The sequence below is a fragment of the Suricata suricatta genome, chromosome 10, assembly GCF_006229205.1.
Source record: "Suricata suricatta isolate VVHF042 chromosome 10, meerkat_22Aug2017_6uvM2_HiC, whole genome shotgun sequence".
NCBI lineage: Eukaryota > Metazoa > Chordata > Mammalia > Carnivora > Herpestidae > Suricata > Suricata suricatta.
Genome location: NC_043709.1, coordinates 25,586,646 through 25,609,779, shown reverse-complemented (window position 1 = coordinate 25,609,779; position 23,134 = coordinate 25,586,646). Strand labels below are relative to the sequence as shown.

At 45.9% G+C, this 23,134-nt stretch overlaps 1 long non-coding RNA gene across 1 annotated transcript; it reads left to right on the top strand.

The window, feature by feature from the left end:
• The first annotated feature begins 212 nt into the window (after window positions 1-212).
• On the top strand, window positions 213-21,213 carry LOC115304327. Its single transcript, XR_003914384.1, has 4 exons — window positions 213-423; window positions 12,583-12,749; window positions 20,091-20,222; window positions 20,924-21,213. It is a non-coding gene; the product is annotated as an uncharacterized LOC115304327 (long non-coding RNA).
• Window positions 21,214-23,134: the final 1,921 nt, after the last annotated feature.

Here is a 23,134-nt window from a genome sequence, read left to right as displayed (position 1 = left end):
TGCCTCCAAAGCAAGAGATCTTGTCTTCTGGTGACTATTTAATGAAGCCCAAGTCGTCCTTGCAAAGAGGAAGTACACAAGGATTCAAACAGCACTTTTTTTTTTTTTTTTTTTTTGGCAGAAACAATAGTTCTGGGTCTGTTCTCTCTTAACAGAGAAAGCATCGTGGCTGATAAATGTGTCAGAGCTGTTTAGGGACGCATCCTGCCTTATGTATGTTCTGCAAAGCTCAAAAAAAGAAATTGGTCTTTTGTGGCTTCCAGGAAAAAGTGCTTTTCTCCTCTTCTTTTTGTTTTATGTTTGTTGCACATCGAAATCCCAGAATCAGCTACGAGAAGGAAGGGAGTGAAGACTTTCAGAAGAATTGGATTTCTCACTACTGAAGTAGTATTTCACGCAGACACTGCATGTACAGGAGAGAAGGTACTGTTTGTCTTACTGATAGTAATTTGGATGTTTGATTTAAGTAGAGAAACCTTGTATTGTTGCCTGTGTGTATTACATCACATTACCCTGAGACTAATCCTTAGAAACTAGATAAATGGAACTCCATGTTCTGATAAAATGGCTTTCTAGGAGATTATCCCATGAAGATAAGAGAACCCTGCCCTGTATACCAAAGAAGGGGTATGTCTTACACACACACACACACACACACACACACACACACACTCACCTAAATTTGTGTCTAGAGGTCTGACTGCTCTGTGTATGAATACACACCTAACTTTGTGTATAGACATTTGACTGTTTCCAGAGCCTTCTTAGGTTGGTCATGAATATAATGTCCTCCTTCTGATCATTTTTCTTCATAATCCATCTTTAAAATAAATTTGGCCTTTTTTGGAGTTAAAGATTTTGAACTTTGCAACACCCACATATAAATCAACTGATCAACTTGTGAAGACTGCTTCTCTGAGGGAAGGGGAAGATGAAAGCAGATTTCCTGGGGCCTTTGGCTCAATGTTAGCCCGATTCTGAGAATCTAGATTTAGGAGACAAACAAAATGTCAGCCTGGCCTCTGTGGTTTCCTCTCCATACTCTCTTCTTAGAGGTCCACTCAGTCTTTGGAATTAACATCTGCCAATCTCAGGAGACTGTAGAATTGAGTAAAAACAGACCCAAAGTGGCAATAGTAAGAAACTTGGAATTAATACATTTTGGGGGCCAAAATACTCAGCTTAGTAAGTTTAATTCGATAAACACTGAATATTATTAGATTAGGCATATGGACAAAGAAGGGAAAAAATAAAGTTGTCCATTGTGAAGAGGGGGGTAACTCTGCAGTACACACTGAAACTAAAAGTATGAGGTCACATTTGGAGACAGAGTGGAAACCCCTTGTAAGTTCAAGAGACTTCTTAGACTTGCCTTTTACTTCTACACACAGACTTACTCAGCGATCTTATATGTCTATGAAACCTAGTATAGATGGCTTCACGTGGCTTCTACTGGAAAACATTCAAACCCTACACTTTTGACATTTAAAATATGAATGTTATTCAGCTTAAACAGGGAAGGCTATCCTTCCCTCTGCGGCAATGTGGATAGGCCTAGAGGCCATGATGCTGAACAAAATGAGCCCATCACAGAAGGACAGATACTGCGTGATTCTACTTATATAAGGTTTCTAAACTAGTCAAATTCAGGGAAGCAGAGAATATAACAGGTGGTTGCCAGGGCCAGAAGGAGGGGGAAATGAAGAGGTGTTACTCGGTGGATACCAAGTTTCAGTCCTGCTGGATGAATCCATGCTAGCGACCTGCTGTGCAACACGGCGCCTACGGTTATTATGGTTCTGTGCACTTCAAAGTCTGCTCAGAGTAGGTCTCTCGGTATGTGTTCTTACCATAGAACCAAACAAAGCCACAACAACAGCAGCAAAGGGACAGAAGGAGACTTTGGGAGATGCTGTTTTAGATGTGTCTATGACCTTGACTGTGGTGATGGTATCATGTATTTGCACAGGTTGAAATTCACCAAAGTGCACATATTAAATATGTGCACTTCTTTATATATCAATTATATTTCAATAAGCTGTTAAAAGTTGATACTTGAACAAAAAGGAAAAATAAATAAATATGAAGTATGAGTATATGCTAAATATAAAACTACATTTCCTTCCATTCTTCATTCAAAAAGCATTTATGGAGAGCCTGCAATCTGCCAGGTACTGCAAGGCACTGAGGATTCAGAGACAAGTAAGAAATGTCCATACCTGGTCTCAGAGAGCTGGAGAAATTCAGACAAGCACTCATGTAGGGATAATGAGATAGACTGGGTGCTGCTGGCCATGGCGGATGGGAGCAGAAAGAGAGGGGTAAGTTCTAGGAAGGAATCACAGAAGCCTCTCCATGGGTTTCTCAAGACATGGCAGCTGCTTTCCCCAGAGTTAAATGATCCAAGAGAGACAGAGCAACCAAGACAGAAGTCAGGGGGTTCTTTATAACTAGCTGAGAAGTTACGTACCATCACGTGTGCCATATTCTGTTGGTCACACGGATCAACCCTGGTGCAGGGTGGGAGGGAACTACAAAAGGGCATGAGTACCAGGAGTGGGAGTTCACTGGGGATGGTCATGGAGACGGGCTCCAACAGTTCTCTAGAAAGAGATAGGCAGAGGACATGACTCAAATAACCGAGCCAACAGCTAATAACCCCCATTATAAGTTTTGATTTAAAATGAATGGAAGCACATGGCTTAGGCCTTGAGGCCTAAACAGAGCCTGTCACTCCTTCCTGAATCAAAATTTTGAGATCTTAGTACCCTCTAGAAGGATGCAGGGGTGGGAGGTAAGATTACAAAATGAATAGTGATTTGATTTATCTCCCTGGACCCTCGCATAGAGGAGGCAGAGAGTCTGAGAGCTGAGTCCACATGCCCCACACAACTGGGCATGAGACAGAGAAGAAAGAGAACCGTGCCTAGGGACCACAACCCTGCCCTGGTCCCAGGCTCTGACCACTCAGACTAGCGAGGCCTCTTCCCTTGCATTGGGGTCAAGAGGATAAGAAGAGGCAAGATAGCAAGAATGAAGGAATTGAAAAATTCCTGTTTCCTGTGCCACAGGTAATGTTGTTGGGTAATGGGGTTTCTCATTCATATGAGGAAATTGAAATGTGGAAAGATTAACTGAAGTTAATGAAGCCTATTTCTAAGAAGCCATGAGTGGAAATCCCAACTTTTAAAATCAGCCATACTGGTCATATGGGGTCAAAGAGACCATAAATGCTATTGAACTTGTCATGTACTCCTTTTTTTTCTTGGCATTTCTTTTTTTTTTTTTTTTAACTTTTGAGAGACAGAGAGAGACAGTGCAAGCAGGGGAGGGTCAGAGAGTGGGAGACACAGAATCTGAAACAGGCTCCAGGCTCTGAGCTAGCTGTCAGCACTGAGCCCGACATGGGGCTCGATCCCACTAGCCATGAGATCATGACCCGAGCCAAAGCTGACACTTAACCAATGGAGCCACCCAGGCGCCCCTTTTCTTGGCATTTCTTCTGTGTCACAAGTATTTGGGTTATGCATTAAAATAACTGAAGATGCACATTCATTCAAGAAATGCAAACATCAGAGAGAACGTGGAATCATTTATTGCTACCTTTTCTTTGCAGAAGTAAGGAAATTGCCATCCCAAGAGTGAATGTTTGGGGATGTGGCTTAGGTCTTTTTCACCCCCAGCCTGGTGTTTTCTCCTCTTTCTGCACTATGAAGGCGTTCTAGAATATACGCTTCCTCTGAGATGGGTTCCTCTTCCCCAGCTGTGCAAGAGGGGAGCAGAGAATGGTGGAAAGAGCTCTGGTCTTAGAATCAGAAGCCCATGTGAAGTACCACCTCCATTCTGCATGATTGTATGTGATCTAGGCACACTCTCCTCAGTTTCTTCTTCTGAAAAATGGGTATAGTAGTATTTGCCAACCTCTCAGGATGGCTGTAGGAATGAAACAAGGTACTGTTTATGAAAGATCTCTGGTGTATGTTCTGGCAAAGGTAAGGAGTCAGTGTATGGAAATATAAATCTAGATTTAGATAAGATGTCCAGCTGCCAAGCCAAAATGCCCATGCCCCTGGCTTCTTACAGTTCACTGCCTCCAGAATTCTTTTGAGTCTCCATCCTTAGGCATTGCATCTCCCACTCCTTGCAGGATTTTGTTTCCACTGATGGTGGCCCAGCTGAATTCTGGACCCAGAGTTCAAATACCGAGAGGTCCGTGATTCTGTTTTCTATGTGGGATGAGATTTTCCCCTCCCCAGAACCACAAGAAGGAGCAGAGCATATGAGGAAGGGAAAAACGCTAACAATCCTATCATTTAATAGGAATCTTAAAAGCTTTAGCTTCTTGAATATGGATATTGAGACTGGTTGGCAACTGTTCCTGCCAAGGGTAGAGATTTGTTATCATAGAAAATTATTTCAGTCCACAGAGATTCCATAGGGACCAGTGTATGGTCATGGGCATAATTAATAGCAGAACTGTTTGGGAAGGACATTACCATTTATGCGGTGCTTCCCACACTCAAGGAAGAGAGTAAGGAGCGAGGTTGGTGTCATTCTTGCTTTCCAAAGGAGGAAGATGAAGTTCAGAGAGGTTAGATAGTTGTGCCAAGGTCACAAGCTTATCAATGGTGGAGTTAAGACTTGAATACAGGTTTTTGTACTTCCTATAGTCGAACACCAGGGAGGGTCCAACGCGTTTCGAATCTATTATTTACCTATGCTTGAAAATGAGAGGGGCAGTTGGGTGGCTCAGTCGGTTAAGCATCTGACTTCAGCTCAGGTCATGATCTCATGGTTCCTGAGCTGGAGTCCTGCGTCGGGCTCCGTGCTGACAGCTCAGAGCCGGGAGCCTGCTTTGAATTCTGTGTCTCCCTCTCTTTCTGCCACTCACCCACTCACACTCTGTCTCTCTCTCTCTCTCTCTCTCTCTCTCTCTCTCTCTCTCTTTCTCTCTCTCTCTCAAAAATAAACACTAAAAAAATTAAAAAGAAAAAGAAAATGAGAGACGTGTGGAGAAACACAATAACTGAAAAAGCTTAACCAATTGTCCAGAATTTGGAAACGTCAGATAAGAGCAAGGTCAAAACACTGATTAAAATTAAAAATAAAAGCCTCATGCTTCTGCCTCTTGATACCAGGTGCAGATACACTTTTAATGACAGCTCTTTTTCTGACATTGTCCTCAGGGGGAGATTTCAACTTTAGAGACATAATGAGTGGAGGGTATAGAAAGTCACAACAAAATACAGAGGACCTAAAACAAGGGTTTGAAGCCATGTCAGTCTAGCAACAAGAAATCAAGCTCAGGAAGTTCTCAAATACATAGACAGATATTCATTTTGTTTCACAGCTTTTACCAAAAAAATTCCCAACATATGTGGACTTCTAGGAAGCAGAGAAGTTAGCAAATTGCCAAGGCATTAATAGTCAGTTCTTGGTACTGTTAGAGCACAGTCTGACTTGCACATCTGACTGAAATATTTTCCTTAGCAAGCATACTCTTTCCTGGTAGTATCCTTAATATTTCTGTTAAAAGGTGACTCATACTTGTGGTAGTCTGACCACTTTAGTCAGAAAAATAAGAATTTACTGAGCACATGCTGTGTGCCTGGCTCTGACCCAGACTCAAGGGATACAAATGTAAACAGAATAGAATACATGCTAACTTTCACGGAGTTTGCAGCCAGATGGGAAAAGACGTTAAGTCAACAATATGTAACTATAACGTCTGCATTACAACAGAACTAAAAATGATAGTGGAACAAGGTGCTTTGGAAATGCAAGAGAGAGGTCATCCACTCAGTCTTGGAAAGTCAGTGAAAGCTTCCTGGGTAAAGTGCCCTCTAAGCTGAGGCCCAAAGGATGAATAGGAGTTAGTGGGGTTATATATTATATATTATATTATATTTCACAAGACAAACAGAATATATATAATATATATTACCGATAGGAACTGGCTCACACAGTTATGGAGGCCAACAATGAATTTACAGAACCAGGACAGCTGGTGGTATAATCCAGTCTGAGTCCAACAGGCCTGAGAACCAGGGGAGCCAAATGTTTAAGTCCTGGTTGAAAGATGGGATGCCTCAGCTCAAGCAGACAGCAAATGCCTCCTTCCTCCGCCTTTCTGTTCTATTCAGACCCTCAGTGGATTAGAAGATGCCCACCTGCCTTGGGTCAATCTACTGATTCAAATGACAATTTCTTCTAGAAACTTTCTCACAGACATGCCGAGAAGTAATGTTTCACCAGCTCCCTGGCATCCCTTAGCCCAGTCAAGTCGATACATAAACTTGACCATCACAGGGGCTATATATTCAGCAGATGGAGGAACACATACAAAGGGATGAGGTGAAGAATAGAGTGAATTTGGGGAACTGAAAGAGATATGGTTTGGGCAGAATACTGAGAGTAGAGATGGAGGGAAAGATGAGCCAGGGCTAACGTTGCATACCACGGTCAAGAGTTAGGACTTTATCCTAAGAAAAACGGGAAACCATCAAAGGGATTTAAGCATGGTCTAAGACAATCAGACTTATGTTCTAGAATGATCATTATTCTGTATGTATGTATTTGGTGATGTGGAGCATGAGACACAGGATAGAGGACAAGTTCCGAAGCAGGATTACTAATAGGTGGCAGTTGTCATCATCTGGGTCAGAGATGGGGTGGTCTAGTCCAGGATCACACCATTCAAGCTGGAGAGAAGTAGATTCAAAAGCTCCTTAAGGGGTGGATTGACTCTCGACATGGACTAACCATGAGAAATGAGGTAGGGACACAGTCCAATATGGCTCCCAGATTTCTGGGATGTATGCCTAGGGATGCCAGCTCCTGAACTGTGCCCTGCTGAAGGAGCAGGTTTCCGAGGGATGTGGAAGAATGCCGTCTAGGGGACTGCTGGAGGAGTGTGTATGGGACACCCAGCTGGAGGTGTTCAATACAAAGTAAGAACTATCGGTTGGAATCTGAGGAGAGAAATCTGAACAGATTCTGGATTTTTTGAGATATTGGCAAATGGATGGCAGTTGAAGTCAAGGCTAATATCACATTGGCAAGGCTAGCTTCAGCAGTCCTGTCTTCAGAGAGGGTCTAGAATCTCCTACTCTTTCTTGGTTTGGACTTGTCAGACCACATACATGTCATTAAGACAGACTCCCATTCTCAAGTCACTTTCTGTTTTTTAAAGTAGTTTCCCTGAGTCCCTAGAGCTGTTGGGTAAGGTATGTAGAGAGAGGCAACACACTTTATATATGTCCAAGATCCTGAAGTGCCAAGCTGTGACAGAGCTCACCTCTGGTTCCCCCCTGGGCTCTTCCCACTGCACTCAGCTGCCTTGAGGTCACTCTTCCTGACACTTCATAAAGAATACATTCAGTTCCCAGACAGCCACGATGGACTGCGTTCATGACTACCACTAAAAGACTTGACCCAAGAGCAGCACAGGGACAGCCTCTGCCAGGCTCATGGCTCTTGGCGTCTGCCGTCCTTACCGCACACCCTTGTCCTCAGGGCAGCATTTCCCAGCCTGTGTTGGCCTCAGCACAGATTCACACGGCCCCTCTCTACCCTCAGCACGTCTTGGAGGGAAGTCTTGGCTCTATGGCTACTAGGTTCTGGACACATGATCGTTCACTGGTCATAAGAGGTGGCCCGACTAGCACCCAAATGCTCAAAAGGTGGGCCGAGAAAGTTTTCCTGCTGGTCCAGGAAAACATGGTAAGTGGAGAGGAGATTTAAAAAGATCCTTTGGGCTTGGGGTTTTGTTTCGTTTTTTGTTTCTGAGCAGTGAAATTCTTTTTCCCTAAGAATTCTTGAATGGGACTCCAATTTATAAAATGGTTATTTTAAAAAAAGGTGGGGGCAGCTGCTTCAAAAGAAGCAGGAGCCCTGGGGGCAAAGCCAGCCACCTCACCCCATATGCACTCACCCAGGCCCTTTGCCCAGCGGCTTCCAGGCTTCTTGGAACACTTCTAAAACCCAGTCATTTAGTCTACGCCCTCGGGATAGTGGATGACACAGAAGTAAGAGAGCATGGGCTTTAGAGTCAAACTCCTCTGATTTGAGCCTGGCCAACCTGCTTATTAGGTGTGTGATTCAGGCCAGGCCAGGTTATTTCAATTTTCTGAGCCTCAGACTCATCATCTTTAAAATGTAAGTACAGAATTACCGTGAGGGTTAAAACAGAAAAAATATCTCCAAGTACTGAGTCCTGTTTTCAGCATTTAGCATGTTCTCAACAAACAGGTATTATTGTTGTTAGTTGCGGAACATTTGGATTTTTAAAGACAAGGTAGAAATTTGGATTTTTAAAGACAAGCAAGAAATTGGGATTTTTTTTTTTTTTTGGTGAGACTCCACCAATTTTTTAATGTAAGCAAGTAATTAATTTTTGAAAAATTTTTATGAGCTAAATAAGATGCCCTCTAGAAGTCAGTTTGGGGCCACTGGAGTAAATAGTTCATACACCATTATACACGGCATGTACTGTGTGTGATGAACCATGTGCGGGGATCCTCAGACCGATGAGGCTGAATTGCTCTAGCCGGGGAGGGGCAGGAGGCTGAGCAGCTGGAGGGGAGGAAGAGGCCCAGAGCCGTGTGTGGGTCTTTGGGCAGCGGATTGTGGGTTGTGGTGGTTGGTAGAGGTCAGACCCTGCTGTCCTGTTAGATGGGTGTTTCGGGAGGTGGTGGGAACATCTCTTCCCTGGCTGGCCAAGATGGGGCCAGGATTCACAAAGAAAAGGTTGACCCCAGCACTTCCTGGTTGTTTCCACACGGACCCAGCCTCTATTTGAAATATGGATGTGTTGTTCATCATGGATTTTTTTTTGCATTAACTTTGAGGTTTTAAAATATTGCGTTAAAATATACTTATGTCAGTTACTGAGTTTTGGGGTGTCCCCTCACACTTTGTGCCGGAAGGTAGCAGCACATCACTCACCTCACCCTAGTCCTCACCCAAAATCCCAGGCCCGTAGGGGATTGTTCATGCAGCAGGCTGTCTGTCTGAGGCCACCGCTCAGAGCAGGTGGACTCTGGGGAATGCAGACTGATTCTGATTGTAGCCAAAGCAAACAGTCTCTAGGAAACAAAGCTACTGGAGGAGAGCGGAGGAGGAGCCACACATTCCACAGGCAAACAGGAACTGTTTCCAGAAGATTTATTCTTTTGGATTCTTGGCACTTCTTTCTCCCGTTCTTTCGTAAGGAAATGCACGGACTAATTTCCAGGGGATCAACTGTGACTCTCGCCTCCCCAAGCTTGCAAACAGCCTTCCCCTTTGTTCCATTATGAAAGTTACAGAGATGCCATTCAGAGGAGCTGAGCTGTTCAGGCAGAAAACTATTTCCCCCTGAAGCATCTCTCCTCCGAGACTTCCATGAAATCCCAGCACTGGGTCTGGAACTGCCTGTGGGGCCCTGCCCTGGGGCCTACAGGTCAGGGCAAGATCTCAGGTCACTGGGCCTATCTGGGAAGCCACCGGCCTGTGAGCTGTGGCTGAGTGCAGGCAGAGCCACCAGGGGCGCTGTCTCCTCTGTGGAGCAGGTGGACCCTGCATCCACTCTCAGAAACCCCACCTGCCTTTGAACTGAAGGAAAAGGCCTGGAAGTTTGGCAGAATCAGTCAGAGTTCTAGATGAGCTCCACTGTTTCAGACTTAGGGGAAAAAAAGAGACCAAGAGATTGAACTTTGTATCTTCTACCCAAATTAAGAAATCAAACATTCCCAATAGGATCAAAGCCCCCTTAAACAACTTAAATGTCCACCCTTGGGGAAATGGATATATAAATGCAGCCATGTTCTAGAATATTCTACAGCAGGTAAAACAAATGAATCAGACCTATGTGTGTCATCACAGATAAAGTACATTGTTGAGCTTGATTCTTTCCCCAGATGTTTCTTGGGAAACGGACTTGCTCTATGAGGGCTTTTAGCTCAGGATGGGACCTAACTGTCCCCACCTGCTTCTCTTCCTTCTTCCTTTCCTGTATCCTCCCCCCCCACCATCCCCCGGATTCTCTTTTCTCACCTCCTCCAATCTTGGGCTATATTCTTCCTGCCTCTCCTGTTTCTCTCCACCTTTTCTTTCATTTTTTTACGTTGTTATTTATTTATTTTGAGAGAGACAGTGCACGAGCAGGGAGGGGCAGAGAGAGAGAGCGAGAGAAAGAATCCCAAGCAGGCTCCACACAGTGAGGGTGCAGAGCCCGACTCAGGGCTCCAACTCATGAAATGGTGAGATCATGACCTGAGCCAAAATCAAGAATCTGATGCTTAACCGACTGAGCCACCCAGGCACCCCTCCTTTGCTTTTACCTCAATGGGAGAGGCCTGGGGTAAGGGTGTGAGAATGCAGGGAGATGCGTGCGTGCGCGTGTGTGTGTGTAAGTGGTTAATATGTAGCTTGTACCATACTATATTAGGGGCCGTGCACTGCATGGTCAATTAGTCTCCCCATTTTAAGATTGAGAAAACTGAGGCACAGAGAAGTTGGAAAAGGGGCCAAAGCTCTGCAATTGTAAACAGCTGAGCAGAGACTCGACTTCAGGTCAAAACCTAGATTCTGGCTCTCCCCACCTCCCACCACACAGCCAAGGGGCACAACCTTTTCCTCTCTCCTCCCTTTTCTTTCACCAAAAACCTCCCGCATTGCCTACTACTGCAAGTATCACTGTTATACTCTTTGTTATACGGTTCAAGAATACCCCAGCTTAGGGCCTATCCAATGCTTTAATGTACAAGATTTTGTTTGGTCCTAACAATGCCTGTGAGGAAAGTGTGGCCAATACTAAGACCACTCTGTAAGTGAGAAGCAGAACTCAGAGGCTGGGGACATGCTGCAGGCCATAGAGCCAAAGGGCTGATGGTCCATCCCTGACTCTGAGTCCTGGCCTCCGGCCGCTCTGCCTCACAGAGACCCTCTAAAGCTATGAGACGCTGCTGTTCACTGGAGACACACGACGCTTGTGAAACCAAACCCTGTCTTTAAATTGTGATATGTTGTTCATCATGGATTTTTTGGACATTAATTTTGAGGTTTTGAAGCACAGCACTGAAATACTGTTTCTATTATTTATGTGACTGCTGGGGTTCTCCGGTGCTTCTATATTCTGCCCCGGAGGCGATAGGTTACTCTCCTCACCCTAGTCCCAGCTCTGTCTTTGCCTTGTTCTAGAATTACATACACTGTGCTTCTACTGAGGTAAGCTTGCGCCCGCTGGCCACATGGCCAGTTTCTGGGCCACATGGCCGCAGTTTCTGACTCTTCTCTGTTGGTTTGGTTCAGAGTCTCGCTTCCGCAGTCCCCTGCTAGGAACCCTGTCTGATCAGAGTGATTCCAGAGAAGCTGGTGACTACCTTGGGCTGGGCGGGGACAGTGGTGCCTCAGAAGGAGGAGGCCTGCTTTTCCACAGGGCCCTCGCTGTCCTCGGACGCTCAGTGCTACGAGCTAGTTAGAATAATTAAGTCTTCTTCTGGGAAGGGACTATTTGGGAATGCACTTCCCTGGGTACCTCTGCCCATACCCGTCACCAAGCCCCTCCCCCTCCGCTCCCGCTCCCGGCTGTCAGCCTTTAGGGAAATAGAAGGAAGAGCACCATCTGGGTTTTTCCTAGAAAAGCCCTTCGGTGGGCCCGTTATGGAAAACCGAGCTGTTTTTGTTTTCTTTGATTAATCACACTGTTCTGTCTTCCAAAGCGAATGTGGCCTTGGGTCTTCCAATGTGCAGAGCCGCAAAGGAAGGGCCCAGGCTCCCTGGAGCTTGATAAGGACAGGAGACTGGGGGGAGGTGGGGCTGGACGTAGGTAGCCTTGTCCTCAAGGACTTGGCTCTTTGAGGAAGTTCAGGCTACCCATTTCCTTTGTGTTGTTTCTGCCAGTGGGAACAGGAGAAACATTAGCCTTTAAAGATTTCTTTATAGTTCCTTGAAAGCTGGCAGGATGAAGTCAGCCGGAGAATTATATAACAGTAAAGCTCATTTAAAGCAACAGTAACTTTCTATAGGGCTGTGGTGTTTCATTGGTAAGTTTGGGTCACTACTTCATGAAGAAAATGGTGCTACGTTTGTGAAAAAAAAATAGAGGGGGGCCCTGTCACACACTCCCCTTTCCTTATATTCTGTTCTCCACTGGAGGGATGCAATTCCTAGGGTGTTGATTAAAAAAAATAATAAGGAAATAAATAAATCCTCGTCCAAGGAGGACAAAAGGAAATCATGTTCATTAACCTCAGGCAGCAACAGCGTACCTAATCTTGTTTGAATTCAGAAAAGGAAGGAAGGAAGGAAGGAAGGAAGGAAGGAAGGAAGGAAGGAAGGAAGGGAGGAAGGACATAGAAAAAGAAAGAAAGAAGCTTTCTAAAGCACTTGTTTAAGAGTCTTGGGAGTTTTATAAATATTCAGCTATTTTCTCCTTTCAAAGGAAGCCAGGCCCTTTGAGGTGGGGATTCAAGAATCCGCTATTCTGCTGCTACCCTGATTTATTTATGTGGCACCTTTTACCTCGGAGTGCAATGCCTGGCGTTATCCCAAACTGATCTCCACACTCCTCAGATTTGCCCTTTTCTCTCCCCATTTCAGAGACAAGAAAACTGAGGCCCAAGCATTCTGCAACTTGCCAGGCTTCAGACAGCTCAGCTGGAGACCAAATTCTGAGATCCCTCTCTGTCTTCCCCAGCATCACCCACAGAATCCCCATCTCCTTTCCCCTACACCTGCCTTCCAGGGGACATCGGCAATGTCTGGAGGTATTTTTGGTTGTCACAACGGGGCGGGGGGGGGGGGGGGGGGGGGGGGGGGCATAGGAGGAAGTGCTACAGGCATCTGTTGGCTGGAGGCCAAGCACACTGCTAAACCTCCTAGGGCTCCGCGAAGGCTCCAGTAAAGAAGCATCGGTCTGAATGTCGATGGCGCTGAGGTTGAGAAGCCCCCGTCCGCTCCCTGCTCTGCATCAGAGGGAAATTCCTTCCAACCGCTGAGAGTTGCCTGGGTCTCCTCTGCCCAGCGTGGCCTTGGCCTTTCTCCTGCGCCTGCTACAGGAGTTAAAGCCGCTGTGGAGCGTGCCCTTTGGCGCTGGCCAAGTGTCCCCTGAAGGGTTTACTGCGGGACACGCAGTGCATCCGCTGGAGCTGATGTGTTCTATAATTTATAGTCACAGGGCGTCTGTCTTCATTTAGCAGCAAGCCCGCTGGCAGCCGCCCTGCAGGGGAGGAGGCGAGCTCCAGGAGGCCCGCGGCCCCCGCCAGCCACCAGCCCGTGGTATTTGGGGACGGCTGTGGCTCAAGGGCACCCGGGAATAGGCCGGGCGACGATGGCGCTGAGCACGCGGTCTCCCCTTCCGACCCATCCGTCGGCGGCAGCCCTGCCAGAAGATGGCCTATTGAACATTTCCAGGAATAGCACTGCCAAGCCTGTCAACTGCTTTCTTGGAAATTCACTCAGTAAGGGTGGCGGGCCTCCAGCAGGGAGAGCCGAAAGCCCGGCCTGGAGCGCGCCGCTCGGAACCGGCCGCGCTGCGGGCCTCGTGCGCCCCCGGGGTGGGGGAGCTGCGCGCGGGCCTCCGGGCCCAGGAGCCTCCCGAGTCATCTGGAAACGTTCTGGGCCGCGGAGCCGGCCACGCCTCTCGGCAGGCCGGGGGCGAGGGTGCCTGCCAGCCTCCCGCGACTCTGTGACCTTCACGTGCCTGCGTGGGGCTGGGAGGCGAGGCAGTCCGTGTCCGAAGTGACCGGCCTCTCCATCTGGGGAGCCTCGGCCCTCGACCCTCCGTCAGCCTCACTCCCAAACAGGTTGAAAGGAGCATCAGAAAGAGGCAGTATTTTCTGCCCGCCCCTCCCAGCACGTCCCCCTGCCCCCAAGTCACTCCGAAGAGGTGGTAAATAAGAGGCAAAAATGTGACCTAGAAAGAAAAATCTTGTAATTCGCTCTCCTTCCCCTCTCCTACTGCAGAAGCGATCTTTTCTCTTACGGAGGCCGGACGTTGCTGTTGAAGTTTTGCTACTGCTCTGGAAGCCTGTAGTTGTTGGTGGTGGTAGTGATAGGAAAGAGGGGGACCTCCCCTCCCCCCGCAGGGGCTCTCCATCACATGTGTATCCGAGGAACTGATAAGGGGCTGGGCACCTGGTCTGCACTAGTAAATGTGTGACCTCCCAACAGGGGAATAGGTCTTCCCATAAACTCCGTGGGGAGTAGAAGAGACTGACCAAATGTCCCACCTTTTTGTGACTACTCCAGACACACACGTGGGCTGTGTCCTCTGGCACATTATCGTTACAACAATAGCTAGAGTGGGGGTATTTTATATACATTATCCCAACTGACCCACCATGTTGTAGATGGATATATATGTATTACTAGTTTCCTAATTTAAGAGAAATCATGACTGCAAAAAGTTAAGTTGTCTCAAGGTCAGTTGATTACTCAGTGTTGATGCTGATTTGCCTCAAATCTGCCTGCCTGTCCCTATAGTCAGATTGCAGGGTTCAAATCCAGCTCCATTACTCACCAGCTGTGTGGCCTTGGGCAAGTTACTTAAGCTCTCTGTACATCTATTTCACTGTCTATAAAATAGGGATAAAACAGGACCTATCTCACTGCGCTGCTGTGAAGATTTAAGGAGCCGGTACATGCCAAGCACTTGGGACCCACTACCTCCCTTCCCTGACTACATCCAGTCCTGCAACAATTCTCTGAGGTTGCTAATGTTATTATCCTTATTTACATATGAGGAAACTGAGGCCCAGAGGGGCTAATTAACTTGTTCAAAGCAAGTGGGAGAGCTGAGATTCAAATTCTGACGGACTAATTCCTAGCCTAGAGTCTCAGACTCTACCTCTATGCATTCATCCCACAGTTTCGGTTTTGCAACCCGGGCATTGTGCAGGCAGCGTTTTTGCATACTTATACTCGAGAACGCAGTACGGCATCTTCCCACAGCTACCAAATACTTATCCTCCATGATAGAAGATTCATTTCTTTCTGAATTTGCTCTCTATGACTGTTGTCTCTATAGTGACTCTTGTAGTGAGGCTCAGCAGGCTGGGCGAGGCTATGCTGCCGGAACAAATAAGCCCAGAAATCTCCATGATTTATCACAGCAAAGGTTTATTTCTCCCGTAGAGAAAGTCAAGGAATATTTTCCTCCATGTATTGACTTTGTGGTGCCAACAAGGCTTCCATGATCACAGCCAACTGAGAAGGAAGACATGGAGGAAACACTCCTATTGACGGCCGTAGTCTGGCGTTGACACACACCTCTTAGATTCACAGTCACTGGGCCGAAGGCTCACATGGCCTCAACCACTGTAAGGGAAGAAGTGAGGGAGCACATGGATTCCCCCTGCCCCCTGCCAGAGCCCTAATGGTCTAGGACCAAACCCAGCTGGTCACTCCAAGTTCAGAACAACTGTTAGCAACTTTATCAAGCAGGTCATGAGAACCCTTTTCTTATTAATTATAGTTGTGTGTTTATTTGAATCGAAACCTCTTTATTTGATCATTCAGTAAATGTTTATTGAGTGTTCCCTTTCTGCCAGGCACTTATAGGCTCTGGGAATATGTCAGTACATGAAACAGAACAAAACCATTACCTTCACAGAATTACCCCTCCACTAGGAAATGGGGGAAGATAGATAATTAACCCACAAACTAAGAAAGCAATACAATAGGTATTTGTATGTGTGATGGAGAAAGATAAAACAAGGAAGCGGTATCGGGGTGTGAGTGTGTGTGTGTATTGAGGGGGCACTTTTATTTATTTGAATTTATTTTTTAAGTTTATTTATTTTGAAAGAGAGAGAGAGAGAGAGAGAGAGAGAGAGAGAGAGAGCACGAGAAAGCAGGGGAGAGGCAGAGACAGGGAGAGAGAGAGTCCCAAGCAGACTCTGTGCTGTCAGCACAGAGGCGGACACAGGGCTCAAACTCTCAATCTATGAGATCATGACCTGAGCTGAAGTCAAGAACCAGATGCTCAACCGAGTGAGCCACCCAGGCACGAAGGAGGCACTTTTAAATAGGATGGCTAGGGAGGGCCTTCCAGAGGAGGTGATATTTGAGCAGATATCCAAAGAATGCAAGACAGCTCTGGGGTAAAAGTATTCAGGGAAGAGGAAGTAACTGGTGCAAAGGCCCTGCCTGAGGCGGGAGAGTGGGAGGCCCGTCAGAGGATGTCAGTGTGGCTGAGGCCCAGAGTGGTAGAAGACAAGATGGGGAAGGGGGCGGGGGGATGGGACCGACAGAACCTTGTGGGGCCCTGTGACCTGTGTAGGGACATGGCTTTAAAACCTCCATCACCTCCTTGTTGCCTTCAGGACAGGGTCCTGCCTCCCCCCACACCTCCCAGTACAGACACTGTGCTCCTCTCAGTGGTCCTCAAACTGGGGCCGCATCAGGGTTTCCTGGGGGGTTAAAACCAGATTGCTGCGCTCGCTCTCAGCCAGGCTTGAGAGGCTGCAATGCGGACAGGATCCCAGATGACCGGCTGCCGCTGGCACAGGGGCCACACTCAGAACTGCGCTGCCCTGGGGCAGCCAGCTCCCTCGTACTTCTGGGCCTTTCCACTTCCTCCGCAGAGCTTGCCCACATTCCTGAACAGCGCTGACTGCGTGATTCACAAGGCCAGTGCAAGAGGAAAATACAGACCCTTTGTTCCAGAAGTAGGTAAGAAAGGAAAGCTAAAGGCAAACTAGAAAGGTTTTCTTTGAAAATATTTTATTACTTATAAAATGTAGTAAGAATGGTAAGGATATATGAATAACAACATAAATTTTAATGGCCCAAACATGTTTTGAGGTCATAATTTTATTTTATATAAGACAATAAATAGTATGGATTAATACAACATCAAGATTTTTCTGGCTTACTTTCATACATATTCATTCATTAGGTCATAATCATTTTTACTTTTACCATCTTCCTTTTCAATTCACGCAGTTGGAAGTTACCTTAGTAGCCATCGGTAAATGCAAGGTCATAAAGATATTTTGGTAAATTTAATTTTGACAGTTGAAATTTACTATGACTGAGGCAGGTGAGCATATTTTATAGTTGTGACAACACTGGGATACATTTTCCATAAATTTTTTTGAAATACAAATTTTAGTACATTCAGAGGTAATGATTCCTGTGGAACTTTTTTCCAAAAAGAGTTAACTCTTCATAAAAACCACTTGTATGTTCTGAATTGGATATGTGAATTTATATTACCCATAAATGAAAAATAAATACTACTTACATAGTATTTATCTTATGGAAATCATGTTAATTCTATGAATATTTTTTTCAAAATTAACATTTATTATTTATTTTTCAGAGAGGGGGGGCGGGGACACAAAATCCGACTCTGGCTCTGAGCTGTCAGCACAGAATCCGACACGGGGCTCGAAGTCACAAACCTCGAGATCACGGCCTGAGCTGAAGTCAGATGCTTAACCGACCGAGCACCCAGGTGTCCCTAACTCTCTGATTTTTGATATACAAATTTAATATTTTAATGTTAATATTTCCTCTGGCAATTCCTACGATTTTTGGAGGTCATACAAGAATCAAAAGCAGCTTCATGATTTTTATATAATTCAAAATGCCTCCTTCTACATTCGATCACTGTATCCTCAACTACAAGAAAAATTAATTTTTAAATTATCTTCCTTGTTATCATTGGCTTATCTAAAACTTTGTGTGAAGATAGTGTTCTATTTTGTTGAATAGGACAATCTTGAAAAAATCTTTTAAAATCCATATCTAAACCCATGGGTATTTGGTTTGCAATATCGCAACAATTTTCAAATCTAAAAATTGTAAATTCTTTAAAGAATTTTAATAACTCCTTGATATCCTTTATTGCAATGTCAGTGCAAACATCTGTTTTGTAATAATTTGCTGCCAGAGTTTACTAGCTGAGCCCAACAGTTCCTGTCCTGGTACTCGGAGTAGACAGTTAATATTTGCAGGTGCTCTGGGGACCGGCTCTGGGGACAGACAGCTGTTCTAGGGTGCATCCCAGGGCTGCCTCTCAAGGGAACCCCTCTCCTCTCCCCGGCTTCCACAGCTGCCCCCACCCCTACACCCCCTCTTCTGCTACTGCTGAATTCCACTTCGCTCTAGGCCCAGACTCCAGGCAGGGCGCCCATCTGACCGCCTCGGGGCTCTGATAGCCCCAGGTGTGCGCATGCTCCGGACGGCCAGGCCCGCTGCTCACACTGCACACTGCCATGAGTGTAGGCGGGTGTGTTCACTGGCGCCTGGCACAGCGCCTCTTCGTACATACACATTCCATTGTCCCCTCTGACTTCACAAATTCAAAAACAAAGTTACCAAGAATTTCAAGACTGCAGCAACAGCGCATTAAACCAAGCACAGCGTCCCTTCTGAGTGGGCCCTGTGTGACTGCACCGCTGGAAAACCTTGGAGCTGGTCCTGCTCCTGGACCAAGCGACCTACACTAGTTTTGCCCACAGAGCATATTGTACTGCATTAATCCTTAACAACGTAGCATCTGAAATTATTTAACGTCTGTGTTCCCCACTATCTGGGGGGGGGTCAGTAAACCGTGGCCCACTGGCCAAATCCAGGCCCCTGCCTGTTTTTGAAATACAGTTTTACTGCATTTGGAGGGCACTCATTTGTTCACCTCTTGCCCACGGCTACTTTCCTATACTGGAGTAATGCAACAAGGAATGTTTGGCCCACAAAGCCTAAGCCGTTTGCTGTCCGGCCTCTATGGAATTTCTTTGATGCCTACACCATACTGGCAAATTCCCGAAGGCGGGAATCACGTCTGCCTAGAGTGATGTGTGGCATATAGAGAATGATCAGTCAACATTTGTCGAAAAGAAAATAATTTAAAAAAAATGAATAGATGAAGAGCCTACTATTTGTCAAACTTAGTTTCATCTTTAAAATATCATGTAAATTTGAACTTTATTTTGTTTTTTGTTTTTATATAAAAATTATGTTTAAAGTTACTTCCCATACCGTGAAATTGACTCTCCAGGGAAATGTAAGGTATTTGTTTTGCGGCTTGGCATACCCTTTGACACACCGCTACATAGCTCAGCCTGAAGAAACACAGGCATTGAATATCATTCATCATTTAATAAATATTTATTGAGCAAAGCATGGGGTAAAGGCGTACGAATGAGTCTTGAGTCTTCCCAGTAGACCTAAAGAGCCTGTGGACCAAAGGAGAAAAGACTAGCAAATACATGTTAGACACAAATGTAAATATGATAAAAGATGTTAAGGGCAGATGGAAATTTCTGGATCAAATGCTTTGGGCTTTCAGAGTCAGAACACATTCCTTTTTGTTGTGAAATCAGGAGAGGCTTTTCGCCTGTCTATCTGCTTGGTCTCGGATCCATTCCGTGTCCTGTGCTTTGCTCTGTACCACAAGGAGCAGACTCGGGCAAACTGCTATCCTTGACTTCCCTGTTGACCGGCCGAGGCTAGAGTCAGTAAGCGGGAGGCCACAGAGAAAGACCAGAGGGCTGGAGGAAGGAGAAGCCAGGCTACTTTTCACCTCTCTCTGAGCCTCTTTTCTACCTGTACGATGGAAAAACCAATAGTATGTTTACACAGGGTGGTTGTTGTTTTTTTTTTAATGAGAATTAAATGAGAAAAGGCATGCAGAATGGTTAGCCCTGTACCTGGTGTGTATAACAAGCCTTTAAAGAAGAGAGCTGTTATTGCTTTTAGCCTTGCTTAGGTACATGGGAAGGAGTGCTGTGATCGGCTAGTGATGTCTGGTAAGAGTGCCGTGGGGAGAGTCGTAAGGTGAGAGAAGCATTTACCAGCCCTGAGATTTTGGAGCTGTTGTGGAGATAGACTTGTAGGGTCTGGCAAATGGAGGGACTGACTTGTAAAGTATTGGGAGAAATCTGAGAATTGGGATGTGACACCGAAAGTAGGCATAGATGACCCATGAGAAAGAATAGGTCCGGGAGACAAGATTACAGATTCATTTTTTAGACCAGTGTGTTGAGCTCTTTCCACTTGGAAAAAAACAATAACAACAACAGAAAAGGACCAAAAACCAATAAAAACCTGAGGAGACCTCAGGAAATGTGGCTTTTTGATAAAGATATACTTCTTTGCAGTGAGACAGTGAAGAAAACCATTCAGCAGCTCTACATTCAGGCCTCATGGAGAACTGGAAAACGATTCAGGAAACCATAGCAACTCCAGCTACCAGAGTGCGGTCTCCTCTGAAGAAGAGAAACCGTTGTTCTGTATGTAGCAATTCTACCCTGCTCGACACACCCTCTGTTTCTGCTTCTCTCTTTTCTCAGCTCCCCTCTCCCTGCCGGTCTGTGTGGCTATATTCTCTGTGTGTTGCATTCAGGCTTTTAACAGGGCTGTGTGCTGACCCCAGGCCACCCCACAGTCTCCTCTTCAGGTCTGGGCCTCATCAGATACCTTTGACTCAGCACAGAAGTTGTGGCAGGCATGGGGGTCACCGAACGCCAAGTGTGAAGTCCCATGTTTTCTCAGAAGGAGCTGTGTAACTGGCTTCATGGCCAGTCTGGGTGGACATGATGAGTGACTTGGAGATGTCACTGAGGTCTCAGCAAGGCTGAAAAATTGGATTGGGTCAGCGTGGAGACAGCAGTGAGGATACTTAATTACTTCTGATGTTCTGTGTCTTGTATGAATTTGATCATTCCAGATCAAAATCTGTCTAAAGTTTAGGACAAAGACGCCAGAAATTATTTAGCAAAAAGACAGTCATTTTAATGGACCCCAGGGAGTTAGACAGTGTCTATGAGAGGGATTTTTCTTGCTGACCTGTGTAGGGGCTTGACTGATTTCTCAGAGGAACAACTTAGAAATTGGTTTGGAAGGGTGGGTGTGGTGAGGTTAGGGTTTTCTTACTGCCTCGAGAGCTCAGGAAAACAAACAAAACAACCCAACCCTCTGTGATTCTTCCCAGAACTCTTCAAATCCAAGACATCTATCTTCACGTCGGAACATGAGGGACCCAGAGCTTACGACACACATATTCCAAGTTGACACAGCTCACTTACATGAGTGACTTTAAAAACAAAGAGAGGAAGAAAAAAAAGAGCAGGGGAAGAGAAGACAAAAAAAAAAAAAAACCTAAGAGAAAAAAACCCTGAATGTTTTGAAAATCAGTACTTGTTGGAGACGGATGGAGCTGTGAGGGGCCAGGTGGCCGTCTGTTCTAAAATCCCGGGTGAGGACACCCAGGATAACTCCGCAGCCACCCCTGAGAGGCGGTGTATGTGGTTTTCTTTTCATCCTTAAGAGAGAAGTGCCCCAACATGCAACGTCTTTTCCTGAAACAACTTAAGTTAGAAAGAATGTCACAGATGCTATTGAAGAAGTGGAAAATTTTACATGAAAGAAAAATCAGCCAGCATCCTTGCTTCCAATCATACCCCTTATTACAAAAGTAGGCTTACCATCCTTATTCACAGGCTTATGGACTTTTTATGTAATTGTCATCAGAAGCTTTTGGGCTCATCTAACAGAACTTCTGGGTCTGAAGCTGACTCTAATGCTTGGCATCTATGTGATGCCCACTACTTAAACTCGCTGGGCCTCAGTTTTCTCATCTGAGCAGTAGGGATGATAATAGTAGCAACTTGAGGATTAAATGAGACGTCTCCAGAGCACCTGGTTCAATGCCGGGCACACTCTCAGTCCATTGTAATTGACTGTTGATCACTAAAATAAGGCATCTTTGTCATCCCAAGTTGGCTGGGGCAGGGAGGTTTAGCAGGTGAAGGCTGTGAAGTCTGTGTCTGCCTCCCCATTTTTTCTCTTTCCCGCAATGCTGTGATCCGGAGACTCCTTCCTCAAGCTGCCCTAGCCTCTGCTCAGTCCAAGATGAGAGAAGTAACATACGTTGGGTTTTTTTTTAATGTTTATTTATTTTTGAAGGAGAGAGAGAGAGAGAGAGAGAGAGAGAGAGAGAGAGAGACTGAATGTGAGTGGGGGAGGGGGAGAGAGCAAGGGAGACACAGAATCCGAAGCAGTATTCACACTCCAAGCTGTCAGCTCAGAGCCCAATGTGGGGCTTGAACTCATGAAGCCCTAACTTGAGCCGAAATCAGACGCTTAACCAACAGTGTCACCCAGGTGCCCCAGGAGCACACTTTGTTAAGTGAACACCCAACATGTTCTAGAAGAGCCCATACGAAGACTTGGGAAAACACAACACTAACGCTGGCTGCTCCCACAGAGAAGCTGCTGTGCTCAGGTGCTGTGCCAAGTGCTCCGTGGGTATCAGCTGAACCAGCGCCCATCCCATTTTCATCCCGTTGAGGAATCTGTTTCTCAGGAAGGTTACTGTTACAGGCTGAGGTGTGTGTCCTCAGAATTCATATGTGGAGGCCCTAACCCCCAGCACCCCAGCCTTTGACTATATTTGTAGATAGGGCCTTTAGAGAGGAGATTACACACACGAGGGAAGGCCATGGGAGGACACAGCAAGAAGGTGGCCACCTGCAAACTAAGGAGAGAGGCCTCAGAGGAAACCTAACCCCCTGACACCTTGATCTTGGACCTCCAGCCTCCAGAACTGTAAGAAAATCAGTATCTGTTGCTCAAGCATAGAGAATGTACTCAATGCCACTGAACTGTACACTTAAAAATGGTTAAAATAGTAAATTTTATGACATGTATATTTTACCCAATAACAACTTAATTTTTAAAAAAAGCTTAGGGGGCTCGCACTCTGCCTAAAGTTCAGTCTTTCTGAAATCTTGGCTAATGGCTGTTGGAAAGACGAAGGAAGGGAGTTGGAGGAAGACGAGGGGGTGGGTGAGGGGAGATGGGACTCGGGACTCGGGAGGCCAGCTTACTTTGGCTGCCCTCTCATGCCCACATGACCACATGAACACTGTCCCGGCCCCACCTGCTCTCAAATGCCAGAATCATAACGCATGCCCAGCATCTTTGCCTTTGTCAATAATGATGGTAGAGGAGATAATGATTTCCAAACGTGAGGCTGAATTCCCTGAGGTTTTTGTTTTCTTATTGCCTCTTTCTGTTTCCTAACATCTCCTGGGCCTGCTGTTGGTCACACACAGAAAGAGAACACATCCTCAGTGGTGGTCAAAGCATTTTTCACATTCTTCCACGGCAACAACAAATCAGAAGAGCCTTTTCTTATAGC